The sequence below is a fragment of the Somniosus microcephalus genome, unplaced genomic scaffold, assembly GCF_052327205.1.
Source record: "Somniosus microcephalus isolate GS21.2 unplaced genomic scaffold, FLI_Smic_1.0 unresolved_chr1, whole genome shotgun sequence".
In the NCBI taxonomy this organism is placed as follows: Eukaryota; Metazoa; Chordata; class Chondrichthyes; order Squaliformes; family Somniosidae; genus Somniosus; species Somniosus microcephalus.
Genome location: NW_028225179.1, coordinates 94,062,703 through 94,088,414, shown reverse-complemented (window position 1 = coordinate 94,088,414; position 25,712 = coordinate 94,062,703). Strand labels below are relative to the sequence as shown.

The 25,712-nt window shown below is 45.2% G+C and overlaps 1 pseudogene; it reads left to right on the top strand.

The window, feature by feature from the left end:
* The window catches only part of LOC147095610 (class I histocompatibility antigen, F10 alpha chain-like), a 43,250-nt pseudogene that overhangs the window by 3,665 nt on the left and 13,873 nt on the right, over positions 1-25,712 (top strand).

Below are 25,712 nucleotides of genomic sequence, written 5' to 3'. Positions count from 1 at the left end.
ATTTTTCTGAATTAATTATTTTTCCCAAGTTTTTAGCAAACTGACATTTCTAATATTTGATAGGACAATGATGTTTTTTAATATGTCCTTGAGTCTCACTCTCTGCTATATTTCTACACCCTGAACGATAGGAGTGCTGATCTGCCGGGGTATAGTGTTATTGGGCTTTTGGATGGCTGTGAGATTGACAATTATGACAAAAATATGAAAATAACTGTTCCAAGACAGCAATGGATGGCGGAAGCATTTGACAAGAGTTACTGGGAAGGATTCACAATCACTCAAGCTGGTTGTCACGGACTCATCAAGGAACAGGTTGATAGATGGTTGCAGCAGAACAACCAAACATCAAGTGTGTATATTCGGTTGAATGAACGCAGTGAAGGACAGGGGTCATTTTAACTTGGGGGACAGCGTAAAATCAGCGATATTCAACGGGCCGCCCATTATACACCCCGCCTGTTTTTCCCTTTCATTGCCTTCGGTGGAAGGGAACATCAGGCAAGTTAAATAATGGGCAACTAATTGGATATCGCCCATTTTATACCGTCTCTGGAAGGTAACTAACCCAATGAACGATATCGGTGATACTGTGGGTGAAATTCAATGTCGGTCGTGTCAAATGGGCAGTAGCAGCGATGCCCCCGTTTATACATGTTGCCTGATGTACCTTCCCATTCCCTTCACTGTAAAATGGGCCGGGGTGTATAACAGGCGGCTTTTCCGCTATCGATCGTTTAGCAACCCTGCTGAAGTTGAATTTGACTTTCATCGCCAGGTAAAATCCGGGTACCTGTGAATCAGCTGCTGTTGTACACCTCAATCGATTTTCTGAAAATGGAACATGGTGTAAAGTGGGCGGCCGATTTACCATTGGCCACATATCACATGGTGATAAAAGATAACCCCCCCACCCCCCAAAACCACCAGTGTATATTGAATTATATTTGTATTATTACAATTAATTAATGATATTCACAATATTTTATTTATTGAATGATTTTGCTGGTTGTTTTACATGTAACTAATCATATTTATTTATTGGAGTAATTTTTAAACCTTCAGGCATAAATGTAAAACAGTCAATATCGGACCGGCCACCCGTTCAACATCTCGCTCGGAATCCCTTTCCATTGGGCGAGGTTTATAACAGGCCGCTGACCCGATATTGCCCGCTTTAAACTATGGCCACAACTGAAAATTACCCACCCAATTCATTGTAATATTACTTTTAGTGAATGATATTAGTAAAACATTTATTGAATGACATTGGAAATATCACATTTATTGAATTATATTGTCAATATTACATTTAAGTGTTTTTATTCATATCATTGCATTTGTTGAATGATATTGGTGAGCACATATATATGTAATGTCGATGTGTAAGTTTGAGGCTCCAATGCCGTCTTATATCCAGTAGGTGATTTATCAGATAGTCATACTGCCCGAACTGCAATTTTCTATTCATTAGGAGTAAATTTGGCCCTTGGGCAGTAGTGTAGAATGAGCAAGATCGAGCTGACTGCCCAATATATACCTTGCCTGATATTTCCTTTCATTGACCTCAATGGACATGAAAATCAGGCTGGGTGTGTAATGGGCGGCTGGTCCAATAGCTCCCATTTTACACTCTCACCCAGAGTCAAAATAACCCCCATGGAGTCAAGTCCATTGTAACAAGGGTGGAGAACAGGGAATTTGAGCCCACGCCGTGCAAACCTAATTCAGTCCCCAATTTATACTAAAAGAAAAACAGACAATGCTGGAAATACTCAGCAGCTCAGGCAGTATCTGTGGAGAGAGAAACAGAATTAACGTTTCAGGTCGATGACCCATCGTCAGAACTAGAGTTGTTTTACACATTGGAGTTTTCCACATTGGAGTTTTCCAGAAGTATAGGCTGAGGATTTGGGCAATTTAAACTGTGGCATTGGAGCGCCACCACCGGAGGGAGGGTGCAATTACAGGTCTTCGACCGGAAACGTTAACTCTGTTTCTCTCTCCACAGATGCTGCCTGACCTGCTGAGTATTTCCAGCATTTTCTGCTTTTATTTTAGATTTCCAGCATCTGCAGTATTTTGCTTTTGACCCCAATTATACTTTCTGGCATGTTATATTATTTACAGCTAAGTAGCAAAGTTGATAGAAAACTCTGAAGGTGCGATGTAGAGTTGGTTTGCACATCGGAGTTTTCCAGATGTACAGGCTGAGGAGTTGGGCAAATTAAGCTGAGGCATTACAGCGCAACCAACGGAGGGAGGGTGCAATTACAGCCTGCTAAATTTACATCGGCAACTCCCATTTTAAATGTTGGTATATCGAATCATAAAATTATACAGCACAGAAAGAGGCCATTCGGCCCATCATTGCCTGTGCCAAGGCTTTGAAAGAGCTATCCAATGAGATCAACTCCCCTGCCTTTTCTGCATAGCCCTAGACATTTCGCCCTTCAAATATTTATCCAATTCCCTTTTGAAAGTCACTATTGAATCTGCTTCCACCACCCTTTCAGGCAGGGCATTCCAGATCACAACAACTTTTTGCATTAAAAAAATTCTCCTCATATCGCCTCTGGTTCTTTTTCCAATTACATTAACTCTTTGTCCTCTGGTTACCGACCTCTCTTCCACTGGAAACAGTTGCTCCTTATTCATTCTATCCAAGCCCTTTATAATTTTGAATATAAATTCTCATAGGATTACATAGGATATACACGACAGAAACAGGTCATTCAGCCCAACCAATCCATGCCAGCGTTTATTCTCCACTCGTGCCTCCTCCCATCTTTCCTCATCTAAATCTATCAGCGTAACCCTCTATTTTTTCTCCCTCATATACTTATCCAGCCTCCCCTTAAATGCATCTATACGATACGCTTCAATCGCTGCCTGTGGTAGTGAGTTCCACATTCTCAGAACTCTTTGGGTAAAGTGGCTTCTTCTTTTTTCACTATAGGATTTCTTGATCACTATCCTATATTGATGGCTTCTAGTTATGATCTTCCCCACACGTGGAAAGATAGACTCTGTATCCACTCTATCAAAACCTTTCTTAACTTTAAAGACCTCTATTAGGTCACCGCTCACCCTTCGTTTTTCAAGAAAAAAGATACCCAGCCTGTTCATCCTCTCTTGATATGTATACCGTCGCATTTCTGGTATCATCCTTGTAAATCTTCTCTCACCCTCTCCAGTTCCTCATTATCGTTTTTAGAATATGGCGACCAGAACTGCACGCAGTACTATAAGTGTGGTCTAACCAGGGTTCAATACAGGTTTAGCATAACTTCACAACTTTTCAATTCTATTCCTATAGAAATAAATCCTATTGTTTAGTTTTTTTGGCCTTGCTAAATTGTGGTGCAACTTATAGGCCTAGAAATTCAGTTGTTTGTGCCAGCCGGTAGCACATTAGGTGGAGGAGATGTTGGGCGCTAGGTGGCTAGCGGCCGGGCGCAGCGTGATCTGCGCCTCTCCCCAACTTCACTAAAGATTTAGCGGCGGCGCAAAGTCTTTGTGCATGTTCAGCTGCACGCGCAGATCCTGACGTCATTTCCTCGTGCAACGCCCTTTGTGCGCCCCAACCGGAAATTCAGTGGCGACGCCCTATTGTGCGCCTGGCGCCCCTAGCGACTGGTAGAGGGGAACGGTTCTCAGTCGATGCGGGGTGCGGGGGGTGCAAATTAAAGGGCACTCCTCCTGCAGTAGAAAAGGCAGCCATTTTGCAGCACTCCTTTTTGAGAGACAGATCTTTGCAGAGAGACAAAGGTAGAGAGCTTTCTGCTTTGGCTCAACACTCGCACAAGTACTTGTGGCTTCAGGCCACAGCTTTCCACTTATCTTGACCTTCAGTGTCATATCATTGTTTGCAAACATATAATGGGGGCTGCAATGGGCGCAAACGCTGGCCTTCTCCATTGCATTCAAAGGGTTCACAGACGCCGTGAGAGAGTGGCAGTCATGGCCAGATGGAGAGGGGGCAACAGGCATCGGCAAAGGAGGCCTTACCCACCCAGGGTATACCGCCAGCAGTTCTCCTATCTGAACATGTCTGACAAGCAGTGTGTTCGGAGGCTGCGATTCCGAAGGGTGGTGGTCACTGAGATCTGCCACCTGCTTGGTGGTGATCTGCAGCCACATCTGAGGAGCAGGACGTCTCTGTTGGTGGCAGTGAAGGTGATGGTGGCTCTCAACTTCTATGCCACCGGCTCCTTCCAAACCGCTACTGGAGACATTTCCAACATCGCCCAGTTCGCCGTGCATTGCTGCATCCACCAGGTGACCAATGCCCTTTTCAGAAGGAGATGTCAGTTCATCTCCTTCTCCATTGTACTTGTCAAGCAGCAACAGCGTGCAATGGGCTTTGCAGCATTACCGGGCTTCCCCATGGTGCAGGGCGCCATTGACTGCACGCATGTGGCTTAGCGGGCACCTCTGGAGACTGCCAAGGATTACCGCAACCGGAAGGGCTACCATTTGCTCAACGTTCAGCTGGTGTGTGATCACAAGCAGCTCATCCTAGCTGTCAATGCCCGCTTTCCAGGCAGCAGCCACGATGCCTTCATCCTGTGTCAGACTTCTGTGGCAGACATGTTCCAGGCCCAGCCTCACCCACGAGGACAGCTTCTCGGGGACAAAGGCTATCCTTTGTGTACCTGGCTGATGACCCCGCTCCATGCGCCCAGCACCCCTGCTGAAGAGGGATACAATGACAGCCATCAAGCAACCAGGAACATCATTGAGCAAACTATCGGCGTCCTGAAGCAACGGTTCCACTGTCTGGATCGTTCCGGTGGAGCCCTACAATATTCGCGGGAGCGAGTCTCCCATTTCGTTGTCGTGTGCTGCATGCTGCACAACCAGGCTATCCGCAGGACTCAGCCACTGCCACCAGAGATTGGAGGACCACCTGAGGAGGAGGAGGAGGAGGAGGAGGACCAGCACAGGAGGGAGGCAGAAAGTGCAAGGGCCGCCCGTCGGCGGCTTATTGAACATCGGTTCTAGGCCCCCTCTCAGGGAATGGCTTGTGCCAATGTCACCAGATGAATGTAGCCGCTCCACAAGCCCTCAGCCGAGCAGGGCAACCAGGACTTGAAAAATAAAGCATGAGCAGTGCGATTTAAGAACATTTATTACTTGGAAACCTCTGCCCTTCCCACATTACAAACTAATGGAGAGACGCCCCCTCCAGAAACACAAAACAAACAGTCTCGGCCTTACAAAAAAAAGGAAAGACACCAGTCTCGGCCTTACAAAACAAAGAAAGACACCAGTCTCGGCCTTACAAAACAAAGAAAGACACCACTCTCGGCCTTACAAAAAAAAGAAAGACACCAATCTCGGTCTTACAAAAACACAACTACACCAGTCTCGGCCTTTCAAGAAACACAAAGCATTTGGCCAGACCTTCTACTTTTTGCCCTGCGAGGGTGATGCCTTTCGCATCCGTGACTGGCCCCTGCCCGCCCTGCAGCTCCTCCTCAATGGGACCCCAGTGGCTGCAGCAAGGCTGGGGGAAGGCTGCTGAGGGTCAGATGGTGAGACGGCAGATGCCCTTGGGGGCCGGCCTGCACCAACTCTGGCCCTGGAGGGGCCGGCTGCTGACTGCTCCAACTCTGCTTGGGCGGCAGCAGTCTGTCCAGCGGCTGGTGGCAGCTGCAATGGCGGAGTGGCAGTGTCGGCTGCAGGAATGGTGCCAACCTGACAGATCGCAGGTACTCACTGGTCGCCTGAGACATTGGCACTCACACGGGCCAGCACTGCAGCATGCGCAGCAAACAGCTGAAGAACAGGCTGCTGGGCTGCTGCTGCGCGCCGAGTACCCTGGCGATGCCTGGCCGATCCAGCGAGGGTGGCAGCAGTTAGTGCCCGTGTGGTCCTGGTCTGTGTCCGCATGACACCAGCCAGTGAATGAACAGCACGACTGAGCACTTGGCTAGAAGCCGCCTGTGCTGCCGTGAAGTCCTGCAGACTCCTGGCCTGCGCTGCACTGAATTGTTCCAGACTCCTGGCCTGTACTGCACTGAATTGTTGCAGACTCCTGGCCTGTGCTGCTCCGAATTCCTGCACACTCCTTGACAGAGACTCTATGGAGTCAGGCATCCTTGCCACTGCAGCCATGAGCTCAGTGTGCCTGCGCTCAGCCTGGATGGCCATTTCCTCTAGGAGCCGCAACTCCTCTGCGCTCACCATCGCAGGACTGGAGGCCGCACTCACCCTCTGGGGAGAAGTCCGCCGAGCTTCCCCACCCCTCCCACGTTGCTGCAGGCCGCTGAGCCCCGGAGCTTTACTCTTCTCCGACCCTTTCCCCCGGCTCCCCTCCAGGGAAGACGTGCCCCCATCATCGCCATGGGCTGGCTCGGCTGAGGGTGGCACTGTTGGGCCAGCTTCCTCTTCCTCCTCCTCGAATTCTGAATCGCTGACAGTGGCAGCTTGAGGGCAGGCCTCCTCACCTGGCGATTCACCATCTGAAAGCAGGGAGGCACAAGAGTTGCTTTAGAGTGAGGACAGGGCGGCAGCGAGGAAGGCATGAGTGCTGCCATGCACTGCATTGGTACAACAGTGGCAAAGGATGTTGATCTGAGGTGCAAGTGGAAAGAGAGAGGTCAAAAAGATGATGCCCATGCCATTGGGGCCCAGAAGAGGGTCGGCATCTCCACTGGCGACGGGGCCAATCAGCCGGCCTGCCATAATGCACTCCACATGCTGGTCAAGGTCGGAGAGCTCTTTGAGGTGAGGACGGCCTCCCCCGGTCTCACGCTGCTTCCTATGGTTGTGCGCCACCTTGGCCTGCAAGAGAAAGGACGGCCTCTAAGTACAGTGTGAAGCCCTGATCTTGTCTGCACTGCCTCCCATGGTGGACTGGCCCTGACAGTGTGAAGCCCTGATCTTGGCTGCACTGCCTCCCATGGTGGACTGGCCCTGACAGTGTGAAGCCCTGATCTTGGCTGCACTGCCTCCCATGGTCGAATAGCTTGTACAGTGTGTAAAGTGCTGAATGTGCAAGTGATTTTCATGACAGTCCCATAGCTGCTGGATGAGGGCTGGCCATTAGGGCTTTCAGGTCCCTTTGCCCATAAACTGAGGTGCACATGCAGGGATGAGGAAGACACTGGAAAGGGTACTCACCCTGACAACCCAAGTGAGGTCGTTGAACTTTTTCCGGCATTGCACAGGAGTCCTGGCAACCACGCTCTTGGAAGTCACCCTGTTTGAGACCTCCCACCAGGCTTTCCGTTAGGCACTGGGCAGTGGCCTCCTGCCACCTTCAGGGAACAGAACATGCCGCCTGCGCTCCACTCCGCCAACCATCACCCTCAGGTCACCCTCGCTGAAGCGCTGCGCAATCTCCCTGGCCTTCTCCATAGCCCTGGGCGTTGCACAGATGAAGCAGAAGTGGTCAGGCCTGGCTTCAGGGCTGCAGTGTGCAGGGCGTGGCAGGCAAACAAATGCACCCTCCCCCTTTAAGAGCTGACCGGCGCCAGAGTGTCTGCCATCAATCAGCAACTCACCGCACCTGCACTGCGCCCGCCCTCGGGGCTATCGCCCTGGACCGCCGGCTTAGCACCTAATGATAGTCATGCATCGCCTGTTTTAGCGCAGCAGCAACCTCTTGGGGCGATGCGACTGAATATCGGCGAAGGTGGCGCAAACTTGCGCCGGGCGCAAACTTTAGCAGCCGCCGGACTGTAGCACCCCGAACGTGGCTATACTGAATTTCTAGGCCATAGTGTTTTGTGTATTCGTACTCTGAGATCCCTTTGTTCCTCTACCCCACCTAGACACACACCCTCCAAGTGAAAAGTGAACTCCCTATTCTTCCTGCCAAAATGTAATACCTCACATTTATCTCTATTGAGCTTCAATTTATTCGCCCATCCTGCAACTTTATTAAAGTCCTCCTATAATTTATTGCAGCCCTCCTCAGTATTGACCATCACCCCACCCCAATTTGGTATATTCTGCAAATTTTGAAATTACGTTTTTGATTCCACAAATCTACATCGTTAATATAAGTTGTGAAAAGCAGTGTTCAGAGCACTGATCCTTGTGGAACACCACCATCCACCTTCTGTGAAAAGCTACTCTTTACTCTAACTCGCTGCGTTCTGTATTGAAGCCAGTATCAACCATTCTGCTTCTAGTACCCCGAGTCCACATTCTCTGAGTTCAGGAGGTAGGCTCTAATTAAAAACCAGGACCTCGAGGGTATTAATTTCTGGATTATTGCCTGAGCCACGTGCAAATTGGCATCGAAACAGACAGATCAGGAGGTTGAGTAGATTGGGACTCTACTCATTGGAGTTCAGAAGAATGAGAGGCGATCTTATTGAAACATATAAGATTATGAAGGGGTTGGATCGGGTGGATGCAGGGAGGATGTTCCAGATGGGTGAAACTAGAAATAGGGGGCATAGTCTTAGAATAAGGGGCTGCTCTTTCAAAACTGAGATGAGGAGGAACTACTTCACTCAGAGGGTGGTAGGTCCATGGAATATGCTGCCCCAAAAAGCTGTCGAAGCTACATCATTACATAAATTTAAAACAGAAATAGACAGTTTCCTAGTAGAAAAGGGAATTAAGGGTTACGGGGAGCGGGCAGGAATTTGGACATGAGTCTAGGTTCGGATAGGTCATGGCCCTGTGGGTAGCGGAGCGGGCCCAGGGGCCGTGTAGCCTGATCCTGCTCCTGTTTTCGTGTGTCTAATGCTGTTAGATTCAGAAGATAGTCCTGTCATAGTGGATTGGCGGTTAGGATCAGATCGGCCATGATCTTATTGAATGGCGGAGCAGGCTCGAGGGGCCAATTGGCCTACTCCTGCTCCTATTTCTTATGTTCTTATCATCACGGGGCTAAAGGGCTGGTGTGGGAAAGAGTGGCTCCTTTTCATGGACATTGGCACAAGTTCAGTGGCAGGAAGGAGCTCTAACGATGGGACGGGCTCCACCTGAACTGGGATGGGACCCATGTCCTAGCAGAAAGTGTAAATCAGGAGATGGCAAAGGCTTTAAACAAGTAAGAAGTGGGGAGGGAATCAGAAATATTAACAGCCTAAATATAAACAAAACAGGAAAAGTGAGCATAGGAAAAAATAAAGTAAGGGGGGACATTGGCGTCAAGGGAATAAATAGTTATAGAACATGGGTCTAAGAAGATCGTTAAACAAAAAGTGAGAGGTCATCCTATTGAAAATTAGTTAAACTGTCTGTACAGCAATGCACACTGTGTTTGTAATAAAACAGTTGATCTGGAGGGAATAATGCATTGGAAGGATCCAGACATAGTAGGGATTACGGAGACATGGGTACAGAAAAATCAGGACTTAAGAATTAAACATTGCAGGGTATAACGTATTTAGATAAGATAGAGAGGTAAAAGGGGGTGGTGGAGTAGCTGTACTCATAATGGGTAACATGATTGCGGTAGAAAAAAGAGATGTCGATATCAGCAAGACAAAAATAGAATTCACATGGTTAGAGATAAAAGATAACAAAGGATCAATCACACTAAAATGCATAGTCTACAGACCACCTAATAGTCAGATGGGAGGGGGAGGAAGAAATATACAGACAAATCAGAGAAATTAGTAAAAAAACATAGAATGATGACCATGGCGGATTTCAACTACCCCAATATTAATTGGGCATGAGTGGCAGGTAAAGGGGATAAAGGAATGGAGTTCCTACAATGTCTATGGGACACCTTTCTAACCCAATATGTAAATAGTCCAACAAGGGAGGATTCACTGTTGGATCTAGTTATGGGGAATGAGCCAGGGCAGATAAAAGAATTAAAGAGGGGAACATATAAGCAAAAGTGGCCATAATATAATGCGCTTTAAGTTAATAATAGAGAAGGACATAAGTATGACAAAAACAGTTTGGAGAAAAGCTGATTTTGAGGGGCTGAGAAGAGAACTTGGGAAGATAAAATGGGCAACAATATTGCCAAACAACAATGTAGAACGACAATGGGAATCATTTAACATGGTGTTCAACAGAGTGCAGCAAAATATATTCTGCTAAATGGAAAGAATATACTAAACACTAATGATACTCCATGGATGAATAAAAACATAAGGGAACAATTGAGGGTAAGGGAAGAGGCATACATTGAGTACATAGACAGCAGAGGAGTGCATGATAAGAGAGAATACAAAGGGATTAGAGAGAAATAAAAAAAACAATTAGGAAGACAAAGAGGAACTATGAAATTAAATTATCAAGGAACATAAAGGTAAATAGTAAAATATTTTACAGGCACACGAATAAAAAAGAAAAGTTGGGATGGGAATATGGCCATTAAGGGATAGGCAGGACATTACTACAGGTAACGATAGGGACATGGCAGAAATGGTAAATCATTTTTTAGCTTCGGTATTTACCAGGGAAATAGGAAAGGTGGACATGACATTGGATGATGAGATGAATAATGAGATAAGTGCATTTAAACAAAAAGGGGGATATACTAAATAAACTAAGCAAACTCAAAGAGGATACAACTGCTAGTCCAGATGGATTGTATCCACACATTTTAAAATAATCTAGGGAAGAGATAGCAGAGACATTACTACACATACTTAATAATTCGTTTGAAAAAGGTGTAGTTCCAGAGGTCTGGCGGATAGCTAACATAATACCTATATTTAAGAACGGGAATAGAACATGTCCAGGGAATTGTGGACCAGTCAGCTTAACATGGGTGGTAGGAAAAATTATGAAATCCCTGCTAAAGGAGAGAATAGAAGAATATCTAGGAACGAAAAGCATAATAATGAACAGTCAGCATGGATTTCAAAAGGAAAATCTTGTTTGAACAAACTTATTGATTATTTTTGAAGAGGTACCAGAGAGCATAGACAGTGGTAATGCAGTAGATATCATTTTTCAAAAGGTCTTCGATAATGTACCACATAATAGACTAATTAATAGAGTCTGAGAATGTGGAGTCAGAGGACAAGTAGCAGAAAGATTGCTAGCTGGCTTCAAGACAGAAAGCAGAGAGTACAGGTAAAGGGTAGCTATTCACAGTGGCAGAAGGTGGGTAGCAGTGTTCCAAAAGGATCAGTGCTGGAACAACTGCAGTTCACAATTTATATTAACGATTTAGAATTTGGAATCAAATAAACAATTTCTAAATTTGCGGATGATAGCAAATTGGGGAGGGATAGTCAATACTGAGGAGGACTGCAAAAAATTACTGGAGCAGATTAATAAAGTTGCAGAATGGGCAAATAATTGGCAAATGAATTTCAACACAGATAAATGTGAGGGATTGCATATTGGTTGGAAGAATAGGGAGTTCACTTATCACTTGCAGGGTGCATGTATAGGTGGGGTAGAGGTACAAAGGGATCTCGGAGTACAAATACACAAATCATTAAAAGTTGCACCACAGGCTAGCAAGGCCATTCAAAATGCAAACCAAGCACTAGGGTTTATTTCTAGAGGGATTGAATTGAAAGGTAGGGAAGTTATGCTAAAGCTGTATCGAACCTTGGTTAGACCACACTTAGAGCACTTAGAATTGATAGGAATTGATAATGGCCAAAAATGATATAAACTGTGACAAAAGCATGTAAGGTTGCGTGGACAGGCAGTATAAACGCCTTCTAATATAATACAGATAGATTTTCAGTTAAACAGCAACATTTATTCAATTTGGGAAGCAGAGCAGTAAAATTGGTTGGAGCACAGCCGCTTCTCCTGGAAATGCAAAGCTAATTCCGACAGTGCCACCACCGGTGGGAGGGTGTAATTACAGCATGACCAGCTTGCGGTGGCAGCTTCCATTATAAAGGTGGTCACAGGAATTTATAAAGGGAAATGTTAGCACAAATGTAACAGAAATATGACAACAGGAAGTATGCTTTTGTGGACAAGAATTGCACACACATCTGACATTGTTTAATGTTATACTCAATTTGCTGTGGCGTTACATATGTGAGGGGTAATTGTAACTTATTGTGGCAGTGTAAAATGAGCAATATTGTATTGGTCACTCATTACACACTCCGCCCAATCTTCCCTTCCATTGGGGCCATGGTGAATTGGCAGCCCATTTTACCCCTTTGAAGTCAATAGAGAAAAATGGGTGCAGTGTAAACCGGGCTGCAGACTCGCCCTGAGCCCATTCATAGGGGCATTGCATATAACATCAGAGACTTGATGTTGATTCACAGACCACATTGGTTAGGACACTGTTGGGGTTTTACATGCAATTCTGAGCAAATATTATAGCAAGAATATTAAAATCATTGACAAGTGCTTCACTAGAACGAGTCATTGTAGTTATGAAGAAAGACTTGAAAATTGTATATTTTCACAGAAACAATGTTAGTGGAAGATGTGAGAGGTTTTCGCAGTTACGTAGGTATTTGAGAGGGTGAACAATGAATGATTGATCCCCTGGCTGGTGAATTGTTAATAAGGGGCACACAGTCACTAGAAGAACAACGGTAAAAATTAGGATTTTCTCCATTCGAATATGGAATTTTACTGAGGCAGTTACAACATAATTAAAAGGGACGTCGATAAATATATGAAATGGAGGATTATGGAAGGAAATGGGCATCGGTAAGAAAATATGTTTAAAGCAAACAGCTGCCGTTTAACTTTGGAGCCAATTGTTCTCTTTCTGTGCTGTGAATTATATGTCCCTGTCTGATGATGCTTGTTTTAGATATTGAACTCCATTTGTACCCTTAGTAATGGAAATAATGACTGGATGTGGGGAGATTAGAAAATAAATGAAAGTCTCAGACTTGGTGTGAATAGATGCATAATTATGCAGCTATTGATCGATTCAATTAGTGTTCTAGGTACTCACTACATTCACTGACTGTTTGGCTGTGAGCTGAATGAAGCCAATCCTAGTGTAAGGGATTTGAAGTTGGCCTTTGATGGAAGATACGCATTTAGTTTTGATAAAGACAAATTGGTTTGGACTGTACATGATCCAATAGCTAAGACCCTCAAAGTGAAATGGGATAAGGAAACCAAGATGAACCTTTATTTCAGGAGCTTGTTAGAAAAGGATTGTGTCGATTTATGGAGGACATACTATTCAATTCGAAACGCATCACTAAACAGACAAGGTAAGTTCAGAACAACCTGGGGGTAATTTTAAAGTTTGGTTACAGTGTAGGACTGGCGATATTGGATCAGCTTCCGTTATACACTCTCCCCATTCTCCTTTAACAGGCGGCTGATCCGATATCACCTGTTTTACACAAGTGGCAAAAGTTAAAATGACTTCATTCATTCTATTGTGAAATGTGCCCCTTTTATTGAAGTTGAAAATAACTGTCGTTGTATCATGTAGTTTCCCCTGAGGTCTCAGTTATTGCCAGGGCTGCTGATCGTTGGTTTCTCCACTGCATTGTGACTGGATTTAACCCGCAGTCCATCGGCGTGACCTGGTTGAAGAATGGAGAACATGCCCCCGAGACCAAATCTACTGGGTTATAACCCAATGAAGATGGAACGTATCAACTGGCGACAACCCTTGAATTTGATCCGTATGATGGGAAACAATACTCCTGTCATATTGAACACAGCAGCTTGCCGTGTGGGAAGACTGTCTCCTGGGGTAAGGACATGAGCACTGATACTGAACAATCCATCAATAATAGCAACACTCACCCATACAGAGATAGAGAGCAGAAAGAGATCAAAGAATCAATGACTGAACCAAATTGTACATTAACCCCTGCTTTTCTATTCTATTCCTCTAGAAATGAACCAGATATTCTGTCTCCCGGTAATGTGTACTGGTTACTATTGGGACTTCTGTGTTGCTGATGGACAAGAACATGAAAATTGAAATCTTCCACTCCCAGTAACTGTCTTTTCTGACCATCACTTTTCTCTGCCTTGCTCTTTCTCTCTGTTACTTTATATATCAGACCATACTTTTGTTATCTCTGTACGTCAGGCTGTTTGTGACTGTTCCTCATTCTTTCTCTCTCTCTTAGTCCATTTCTGTTATCTTCTGACTCTTCCATATTCTTCACCCCCACCCCTTGTGTGCTTCTCACACACTTGCTTTCTCTGTATATCTTTCCCATTGCTTCTTGCTGTCTATCGCCACTCTATACCTACACCCCCCACACACCGCACGGTCTCAGAGTTAGATAACAAATTAATCCCTGTCGACAGTCTATCTGGTTTAGAGAATGGATTAATCTACATTCACCACCCACTCTCAGTCATCAGAATCTTTATTTGCCCGACTTGCTGTTGCTTCACTGTTTGTTTCTGATTTCTCATTGTTGTTCCCTTTCACTGTGGTGATGGAGCTGCTCGGTTTCTGAGCCAGAACCTTTGCTCTGTGCTGAGCTATTTCCCTCTCAGCTTCAGTGTGGTTTTGCTTCCCTTGTTTCTTTGCCTGGTGGGGAATGAGGGGACGGGTCACTTTGGGATAATAGAGGAGGAGTGGGGAAGTGTTGTGAGGAAAGGTCATTAAAATGTAGGGCAGTGGGGGGAGGGGTGATAAAATAATGCGGCGTGGTGGTAAGGGTGAGTCTGAGGCTGGGCTCCTGAGGTGGGGATGGGCCGAAGTGCACTGGGAGGTGCAGTCAGGGAAGATGGGGGCGGTGGGCTTTGCCCAGAAAGCAAGAATCTGCAGCATGAATGTGGTTGGGACAGCTGAATGGGAACCCCATAAAATCAGCCTATAAATTGCTGTTGGTGATTAATAGGGACACCAAATGTCTCCAGGGGATCCTCCTGCTATTGGTTTAGACACAGCGGGGTAGATTTCCAACTTGCCGTCCGTGTTTAAAACCGGAGTTGCCTCCAATGGGAATGAAAAGCGGGCAGGTTCTGTGACAGGCGGCTGATTCACAGCGGCAGGTTCACACCAGAGCGGCACGGTGAAAATCTACCACAAATTTTTTAATAGATAACGGTGCTGCTGATTCCGGTCTCTCCATGGAAAGTTGCCTCCCTTAGGGGAACAGGTCGGATGATCCTTATGATCTGGAAATGTATTTCTGGTCGGTTACTGCGCTGATCCTCTGCTGAGGGCAATTTCCAGATGTTGTGGCCCAATCTGTGCAGGTCCCACTTGTTTAGAACAATCCCTTCAATTAGACAATCGGTTCATTAACGGTATGTTTTATTGACTGCATATACACAGCTTCATATAATCAGGAATAACAACAGAAAATGCTGGAAAAACTCAGCAGGCCAGGCAACATCCTTGGAGAGAGAAACAGAGTCAACGTTTCGAGTCAAACTCTTTGTCTGTCTGTCTGTCTGTCTGTCTGTTCATTGAGGGCGGTCAAGATTCCAAAGTTGCTGCACCAGCGATGAGCGTTGTCAACATAACAACATTACGTGACAGATTGAAAATTATAAGGTGCCGCCTATTGTTAACGACAGCTGCCTTTGCAGTACACTGAGAATTAGAATTAAAGAAACGGAGTCTGAGTGCAGTTACAGACGCTGACCACTGAGTGTCACTGTTGAGCAGTCTGGGTTTGGAGACAGCAGCCAAGTTGCTATCGATAAGGAAAAGGTAAACATTTAACTGTGTGAATTAAATTTAAACGTTTATGTATATCGTTTGGCTATTTACAAATATCATGAGCTGCAACCTTGCACCTTGAGCTCCGACCCAAGGAGCTCCCATCACTCCAAGCTGTGGGGGCGGTCAGAAGTTCGATTCCCCAGCCCTGGGAGCTGGCATAGTGACATCATCTATTTAACTGCCATTACTTACCCCTCATATTACCCCATTCACCAGGCTCGCAGACACAGGCCTCTGCCACCTTTCTACCTGTCTCCCCTCACCCAGCGATCCATGGGGCGTTGTGGGGGAGGGGACAGCTAGCTTCCCCCTGCCTCGCTGGGCACCACGACCACAACCCTTTCCATTGGCCTCCCAGCAGCACATTCATATCGCTGGCCCAGACCCGATCAGTCTAGAAACCATGCTTCACTCTTCACAGCCATTGCTTCTCCACCCACCACCCCAGTCACCTTTACAGCCTGCCCACCTCTCGTTTACCAGAACCTGTGTTTATTCAAAAAAGTGAACTTTGTGATCGTAAAGAAACCTGGCTCCACCTTAGCGAAATACTACATTGTGCCCTATATGGTGTGCGGATATTGTCCATATAAAATAGCGCACTATCCTACTTACCATGAGCAGGGCAATAGGTTTCCACTGATTATATATACAACTGTCAATCCACATATATAAATACACAACCCTTACTCATATTTTTCAGATGGAAAAGTAGAAAAAAACAAGCATGTGGGGCTGATTGTCGTGTGTGTACTGGTATCGCTGGCTATCGTTATAGTTTTAATCTATATGTGGAGGAGAAAACGGAAAGGTGAGAGGGAATAATGTTACACTCCTGTTTGTAAAAGTATGACACAGCGGCTTTGCAGAAAATACTTTGTCCTGCCCCAGGATTATACTTGAATTTTAAATACCTGTTGCAAAGAAAGTTAAAGAATTACTTACGTTGATATCGCGCCTATCACGACCTCAGGACGTCCCAAAGCGCTTCACAGCCAATTAAGTGCTATCTTTTTAAGTGTAGTCACTGTTGTAATGTAGGAAATGCGGCAGCCAATCTGCGCGCAGCAAGCTCCGGCAAAGAGCCGTGTGATAATGACCAGATATTCTGTATTTAATTATGTTGAATGAGGGATAATTATTGGCCAGGAAATCAGAGAGATCTCCCCTGCTCTTCTTCGAGATAGTGTCATGGCATCTTTTACATCCACCTGAGAGGCAGATGGGGACTCGATTTAACGTCTCATCTGAAAGACGGCACTCCGACAGTGCGGCACTCCCTCTGTACTGCACTGGAGTGTCAGTCTAGATTTTTGTGCTCAAGTCTCTGGAGTGGGATTAAATTGATTCATTTATTGACTAGTGTAAGGCCAACTGAGATTTTATAGAGGGAACGTTTACGAATGGAATTCTAGGTTTAACCACAAGAGGTACAGAACATAAGAGCCAAGAAGTAACTATGAGCCTCTATAAAACCTTAAAATGCCCTGAGTTAGGGCACTGTGGGCAGTATTGAATGTCACACAATATGGGGGATCTTGAGCTTTCGGGAAGCTACAAGGTGGATTCACTAAAATGCTGCCCGATAGAAGGAAAAACAAATAGAAGGAAAGACTTGGAAAATGCGCAGTTTAATTGAACAATGCATATTACGGGTGATACAATAGAAGTGTTTAAAATGATGAATGATGGCTCAGGGTAGATAGAAGCAGACTGTTTCCATTAGTTGAGGATCAAGCATGAGGGGTTGTAGATACCAGGTTAAATGTTAGAGATTTAGAACAGAGGGTAGGTGACGATTCTTTTCACAGAGGGTTGTGAGGCTGTGGAATCCGCTTCCAGTGATAGAGGTTTAATAACCTTCCTGATTTCGCATTGGAGCGTTTACTTTCTCTTCCAATAAGCCACATTCATACTGCAGCCTTAGGATCCCTAACGCCGGATGTTTCAGTGTAAATCCAGACTCAGGACCCCACCTGACTACCAGGTGACGTAGAGGGAGACTGCCTCTTCCAGAATATTCCTTCAAACCAAATCTAAGGTTGTGATATAAATGGTTTCCGGTGGCATTAAGGTAAAAGGTGGAAATATAATCAGAAGATTACAAAGCGGACCAGAACTCCCAGGTGTTAAACACCTTCCGTCAGATTGAGTTCCCAGAGTGCATCATTAGGGCAAATATTGTCCGTTTCTACTGCGGTCATGGCACCTTCATAGGGGCATGACAGGGTGCAGAGTCATTGGGAGTCATTTTCAGATTTGGAGATAATGTAAAACAGGCGTTATTGGATTAAGCGCCCGTTACACACCTCTCCCAACTTTCCTTTCCATTGACTTCACGGAAAGGACAATTTGGGAGGTGTAGAACAGATACCCGATCCGATATCGTCTGTTTACATTAACGCCAACAGTTACAATGACATCCATGGTGGTATAAATGTGTCGTGGTTCATAGTTCTAATTGGGCGATACTGACTCTGCAGCCCGGCAGTACAAGCAAGTCTCTTCAGTTCCATCACCTGTGGAACTGATTGGAGCCTTCACAACGTTAATGGGAGGATAAGGCTACCGTCCCCATTTGGAGGACATTTGCTCTGTTTACTCCGGGCGAAGGCAGTGAGAATCGACTGCCCTTTAGGCCCGCTGCTTCTGTGCACTAATCTAACTGCCACTGAGCTACCTGTAAGGGGAAGAACCATGAAAAGTTAATGAACAAGTCACTACAATCTCTGTACTGTGCTCTGCATGATCATCTCTGGATTTTCTAACATTTGTGTTTCACTCCCTAGATTATAATGTTGTTTAACCAGAACCTGAGAGTTTCAGACGCGAGACTTGCATTGGATCCAAGAAGATGCTGGAATAATCATCTTCAATCAATTGTTTTATTACTGCTACAATTCAATTGGCATAAACATTTCACCCCTGGCTTAAGTTTCAGTCACTTTATTAGAATATTACTAACTTGCTTAACATTGAAGGAACATTGTCAAATCCAATCTACAATTGCACAAGCTCGCACTTTAGATATTACTTGGCCCAGAAATTCGGGTCGGAGGCTTCCCACGGGTGCAAGGCCCCGACCTACACTTAAATGGCGCGCCGACATTTGAGGCCTGGGCCTGCATGGATTTTCGGTCTGTGGCCCGCTCCAGCTCCCGGCGCGCTGTGCTTGCGTGATCCAGTGGCGTAGTTAGTTCGATGAGCTAGCTGGGATCACGTGAGCGCTGGGCAACCAATCGGAGGTTCCAAAAGTTCATTAATGAGTTTGATAGTCAAAACTGTCAAACTCATGAAAACTCCGGGCGCCCAAAACAGTACTTAAACTTCAAATAAAAGTTTAAAAAATCATCCCAATAATTAAATGAACTATTAATACCTTTAAAAAACTATTTTAAACAATTATTCAAATTTCTGAAATAATCTTTTTTCAAGAAATCGGATCTAAAAATAGACTTACCTGAATGTAAATTCTTTAAAAATAATAGACCTGTGGAAAAAAATTTCTAACTTTAATTATTTGACTGCTTACCTTTTAAAATGCAGTCCTTACGCCTGGTTTTTACGTTTCTAAAAACTAAAGACTTACCCTCACGGAAACACCTGTATAAAAACCTTAAGTTCAAAGCGCACGCGCAGACTCCCGCGCGCACGCGTCTGAACTCTGAACCCCTTCGTTCAGAGGTCCGGTGTTGCCGGTTTCCCGCGCATGCGCTGTGCATGCAAGAATCCGGCACTTCCATCGGGTTCACGCGTGGGTCTCCGTCTGTACTCACGTGTTGGGACCCGAATTACTGGGCCGTAACAGCTGTGCGGCATAAAGGCACGCTGTAGATTTTAAAAAGAAGTTTTGTCAATATTGATACATTCCTAATTAGCATAAACTTGATTTCATTTTCAATTTTCTACCCTCCTCCTGAAGGCTTGGCTCCGACATTGGCCTCAGTTAAACAGTCTCCACTTGTGAGCAGGAACAGTGACTGTGGAAACACTTCAATTACTGAAAACACAGCCGAGCCCGACCCTGTCTACACACTCACATTTCGCTAGCAGCATTGCCAAAACAGTGGTCCGGAGCGAATCCCGAGGCCACTTCTCCCTCTGTAACTAAAGGGAGCGAGGCCAGTATAATAGCCTGGATGTTCTGTAGCCTATGACTGCGTACGTGGTGTGTACGTGGCCGTTAGTGCCCCGCAAGTTCCAGGTTTACACATGGACTGCGCATGCGCGAAAACCCTGAACTTGTGATCTGTCAAGAATCATGCACATGAAATGAACATTGGTGGGCGGAGAGTTGGCTATTTGCCCAGCTCTTGCCCAGCGAATGCTTATGAAACTCGTATGACTGGTAAAAGCAGGCGAAAAGTCTTCTTTTACCAGCATAAGGGTAAAAATAAATATTGAAATCATTTGTTTGAATAGTTTTAACATTCATAAAGCTGTGAAATAAGTTCATTTTTGGCCCCTTAAAAATGTTTACATTTATTTTTCAAAAGAATTACATTTTTGTTTTAAATGTTTAATTAAATTGTATTTTAATACATTTTAATCATGTAACGATTTTTTAAATTTCAACTTTGCGTACATGTGATTTTCGGTGATTCCTACTAAACTTATCGGGGTTCTGTAATTAAATGGAATCTGCATAAGCCTTATGAGAATCCTCTTTCTGATTGATTGGGCTGGCCCAAGTGATCCCAGGGACGTTTGCGAACCGCCTGCGCCACTGCGATACGTGGGCCTCCAGACAGGCATACGGGAAGATGCCCATTAATGCGAGTCTCCGTGGATTCTGGTAGGTGCGTAGCTTTATTGAACTTCGGAGGCCTCCGACCGCAAATGCAGGCCCGGGATCTCTGCTGCTAACCCTATGGTTACAATGGGAATGAGAATAAGACGGTTCCTATCACGGGGGACAATCTGAAAACCCGGTTTCAGGCTCCAGCGGCAAATTGAAAATCTTCTCCAGAAAGTCAAGTTGAAAGTTAAAATGTCACAGAACTGCAAATAGATGTGGGGAATATTTTAAGCGAAGTTTCTACTTCGGAGTGGAGTAAAACGGGGAGAATTGGATCGGCTGTTGTTTATAAACGCCGCCCGCTTGTCCTTCCATTGAGCTCGCCGCCGCCAGAGGTAGGACCGGGGGTGAAATGCACCTTCAGGCGCGGTGCAAAACAGGCGGGAGAAGGTCGGCCGCTCATTACACACCCGCCCGACTTTCCTTTCCATTAAACTCTACCAATAATAATATCGTGTTGGGCGAATAACTGGCGGCTGATCAGCTGCTACCCGTGTTGTTGCAATAAGATGGAAGCGAGTCTCAATTCTTTGTAGTCAGTACTGGTTAGACTCAGACCTTTCAATTATTTCCATAACTCAGTAGTTGGAGACAAAGGGATATTTAAACAGATTCTTTAACTCCTCTCTGAATTTAGTCTGGGACACTGCAAAAATAATGGTGTTGGTGCAGGAACTCAAATGTTGCAGCATATATCCAGTTCGTTCCATGGTGGTGAACGGATTACTGTAATCTGCGTGAAAGTACTGAATATCCATAATTTGTACACATATATAATGAATAAAAGTTACCGTCCAAAACAGGATGAAACTGCCAGATATGACCAGCAGTAAAACGATGGATTTCCTGCAGTTGTCCATCTCTGGGTCACTGTCACTGCTCCGGAGACCCCTCCTGATTCTACTTGTCAGCAGAATGTGCCTGATGGTGAGACCATTGAATATCGGAATCAAAAGCAATGGAATAAAAGGCATTAAAGCTGCGTTAAGCCATAAGAATGTAACCAATACAGGAACAGTATAGAGGCTTGATTTCAAATCGCAGAACCATGAAGTATTGTCAACTATTGCATGAGGTTCAAACGTAAAGTATATTGGGAATTTTCCCAAATGCTCATCCCCCATATCGTTGCTGCAACCACCACCTGTTTTTTCGGTGCAATATTGGTTGCTTATTTTTGGGCAACAAATGGCGACTAATCGATCGAGGGTGAAAGTGACAGTTAACCAGACAGAACATTCAATGGAAGCAAAAAGCATAAACAAATTCAGACTGCAGACCGGAGTGTAGTCTTAAAGGGGAGTGTTGAACTTGCTCTCCATCCACATCCTGCTCATTGCAGCCTTGAATCTCAGCCTGGAGAGATCTGTACATCAAATCTGCTGGAAAGAACAATGAAGAGGCCCAGTGAATGAGCTCAGAGTGCAGCCCCCACAGTCTCTTCTAAATCGATACAAGGGCAAACCAAAATTAACCTGCAAAGTGCTGCTCACTACCCAAAACTCCTTCACACAGTGTTGAATCTCTCCAGAAGACTGTCTCTCTCTCAGAATACATGGTGCAAAAATGTTACCAACACAAAAAGGCAGGAAGCGGTCACCTTTAAATAGCACTCCCCCAGTCCCCTCCTGACTGCAAAACGCTCCCCTCAACCTGTCGTTGCTAGCGGCAGTCGGTGAGGCATGGGGCGCCACTCAATATCCAGTCTGGGCAGCTACCGGGGCATTGCATGATGTCACAGTCTGCCGACGCATGAGATCGTGGTGGTATTGTTTAGGGCCGCCACAAAATGTCTCGTTAATTTCGTGAGCTGCACAAACAACACTGCACACGGATGCTAGTTGCTTTGTGCCCCTTTAGCGCCCTTTTAATGTGCTAATGGGAGGCGCAAACCAATTGAATTTCTCCCCCAAGCAGACGGTTTCGACTATCAGCGCTAGTGCAAAAGGAATGATATCGGATGGGCCGCCCATTATACATGCCTCCCAAAACTTCATTTCATTGAAGCCAAAGTTATACTTATCACCAGGAGGCTGGATTATATTCTGAATTAGGGTCCCTTTAGTGCCAAAGACTTGGTAAAATGGAGCAGCGATGGCCCCGCGTCTACTTCCTCCTGTAAGGCATCTGTATGTCTTGAAATAGGGAAAGCACGGGTGGATACCCCGTGCATTGTGGGGTAACTTTAACTTTGGGCCACAGCGTGAAATAAGCGATATGGGGTTCGCCACCCATTATACACAAGGCCCGATTTCCCTTTCTGCTGAAGTGGATGGAAAGGAAATCGGGCAGGACATGTAATTCGCATGAATTCGATATCACTCATTTTACATTGGACCAGAAATTCGGGTCCCCACAGGTGAGTATGCGCAGGGTACTCATGCGTAGGCCCAAAGAAAGTGCCAGTTTCGTGCATGCACTGTGCATGCACGGGAAACCGGAACTTCCGTTTCCTTAAAGGAAAGGGTTCACAAGTCGAACGCATGCGCCGGACAGGCAGCGCGTGCACCTGGAACTTAAGTTTTTTTTGCAGGTTTTTCTGGGAGGGTAAGCTCCAGGAGTTACACTTTTAAAAAGCAGTTCCAGGGCATGCTTTTTACAAGGTAAGTGGTGAATTAAGTAAAATTAAAACATTTTTTCCAGAGGTTTGTTAGTTTCAAATACTTTATAGAAAGGTTAGTTTATTTTTAGCCCTGTTAAAAACTGCAATTAATGTTTTCAAAATTTTAAATTATTGTTTAGAACAGTTATTTCATGTAATTTATAGTTATTTTTAAAATGTGATTTTTTTTATTTATTTGATGTTTTAGTTATGTTTTGGGGCTGATTTGTATTTATGGTTTTGACAGCTCTTCCTGTCAAATTTATGAATGGGCATTCCCTTATGCCATTGGCTCTCCATGGCCCACATGATCCCAGGGGACGCTTTGAACTAACTGCATCCCTGGTATACGCAAGCACTGCGCGCCGGCAGTTGGAGGATGCCCAGGTTTGGAATCCCACACTGGCCCACAGCACAACGGCTGGCGCACTAGGTAAGTGCAGGTTGGAGGCTTGCACCTGCGGGAAGCCTCCGAACCGAATTTCTGGGCCATTATCACCCAAAGTCAACAGGGCTCCCATTCTCCACAAAATATGCCCCAAACGCGATCGCATTTGTCACAAGCTCTATATAAGGTTGATATTCCCTGCAGACTGATTCCCTGAAACCACCCCACATTGAGCAAGCCGTTATGTTTTCTACAGCTGAGGTTTGCTGTTACTTTACCTGCCTGTTGATTTTAAGTGTTTGGTTCTCTGGAGGTTCTGTCTGGACTTTTAGTGCTCCTCTTATTCAGCTCTGCAGAATGTACATTCGACTGGGCACATGCACTTCCCAATGGGAATCCCGCTATTCCTGTGTTATGAGGAGGAGATAGAACAGGTCAGTTTGGATTCATGCAGTGAGGCATCACAAAGGAATGTTTCTACAACCTCCTGCAGATAAAATCCAAGTCAATGCAAAGGGAAATCGGATGAAGTGCAGAATAGGCGGCCCATCCGATATCACTCAGTAAATGTGGGTCCTTTACAGGCTGAGACAAGAGAAATTATAATGGGGAACAAGGAAATGGCAGAGATAATAAACAAATACATTGGGCAGGATTTTCATTGGCCGTGGAGGCAGGATTGGAGGCGTGTGGGCTGTTAAAATCCCGAAATCGGGGGCACGAACCCATCCCGCCCCGAACCCGCATCCATGCCAGTTTCAAAGGAGGCAGGTACCTGGACCGCACTGGGACTCGGCTCCCCGAGGCGGGAAGGATATTAGTGCCAATTAACTGCCTGTTAACAAGTAGTTAACAGGCAGCTTTTAGCCTAATCCCTATTTTCATTGGTAAAATGTGAGATTCCTGACAGCTCCAAATCACACCAAGATAGCAAGGTGGGCCGGCGGGATGAAGGGCTTGGAGGGGTCAAGATGTCCGGTGTCCAGGTGAGTGTTTGGTGCATGCGGGCAGAGGGAAGTGTGTTTGGTAAGTGTAAAGTGTTTAAAGAAGTTTTACTTACATGTACTTACCTTTACAGCCTTCCTTCCTTCAGGACCCAGGCGTCCCTCATCTCACTGGCACAGAAAGCTGAATGGCTGCGAGCTGTCAAAAGTTCCAGCATTCAGCTTTATGTTTAGGGGAGATTTCTAAATCATCCTGACAGAAAGGAATTAACATTGAGTACAGATTGTCCGTGTTTGACAGCTTCAAACAGATATCAGAGCTTATATTCATCTGTCAAAAGGTCTTGACAGATGAAATATCATTCTGTGACGTCACCTGTTGCCGGGTGGCACTTAATTTTCCTGCTGAGCCCGGTGGGCGGGCTCAACAAGGTCAATCAAGTCAAAATCACGTGGGTTGGCTAGAACTCGATGGAGGCGGGACTACAACCCCGAAAGTTGTAGTCCCACCTCCTACCCGCCTCCTCAATGACAATCCAGCACTTTGTGTGTTTTCACGGAAGTTGACGCAAAAATCGTCCCAGAAATAGTGGAGAAATAAGGGTCTAGTGAGAATGAAGAACTGAAAGAAATTAGTAGTAGTAAAAAAATGTACTGGAGAAATTAACGGGACCGAATGCTGATAAATCCCCTGGAGTTGATGGCCTCTATCCTCGGGTTTTGAAAGAGGTGGCTATAGGTATAGTGAATGCAATGCTTGTCTTTTCCAAAATTCCATAGATTCTAGAATGCTTCCCTCGATTGGAAGATAGCATATGTAACACCATTATTTAAGGAAGGAGGGAGAGAGAAAACGGCGAACTACAGACTAGTTACAATCAGTTAGTGGTAGTGAAATGGTAGAATCTATTATTAATTATGTGGTAACAGGGCATTTAGAAAATAATAATAGGATTGGGCAGATTCAGCACGGATTTATGGAAGGGAAATCGTGTTTGACTAATCTGATCGAGTTCTTTTAGGTTGTAACTAGCAGGCTAGTTAAGGGGGAAACAAGTGGATGTGGTGTATGTAGATTTTAAGAAGGCATTCGATGCAGTGCAACACAAGAGGTTATTAAACAACATTAGGGCTCATGTGATTGGTGGTAATATACTAGCATGGACAGAGGATTTGTTAATGGACAGAAAACAGAGTGTAGGAATAAACGGGTCATTTTATGTTTGGCACGCTATAACTGATGCGGTGCCGTAAGGATCAATGCTTAGGGATCAGCTTTTCACAATCTACATCAAAGGTTCCGATGAGAGGACCAAATGTAATATATCGTAGTTTGCTGAAGATACAAAGCTGGGTGGGAATGTTAGTTCTAAGATGGATGCAAGGAAGTGTCTCGGGGATATAGACATGTTAAGTGAATGGGCAAGAACATGGCAAATGGA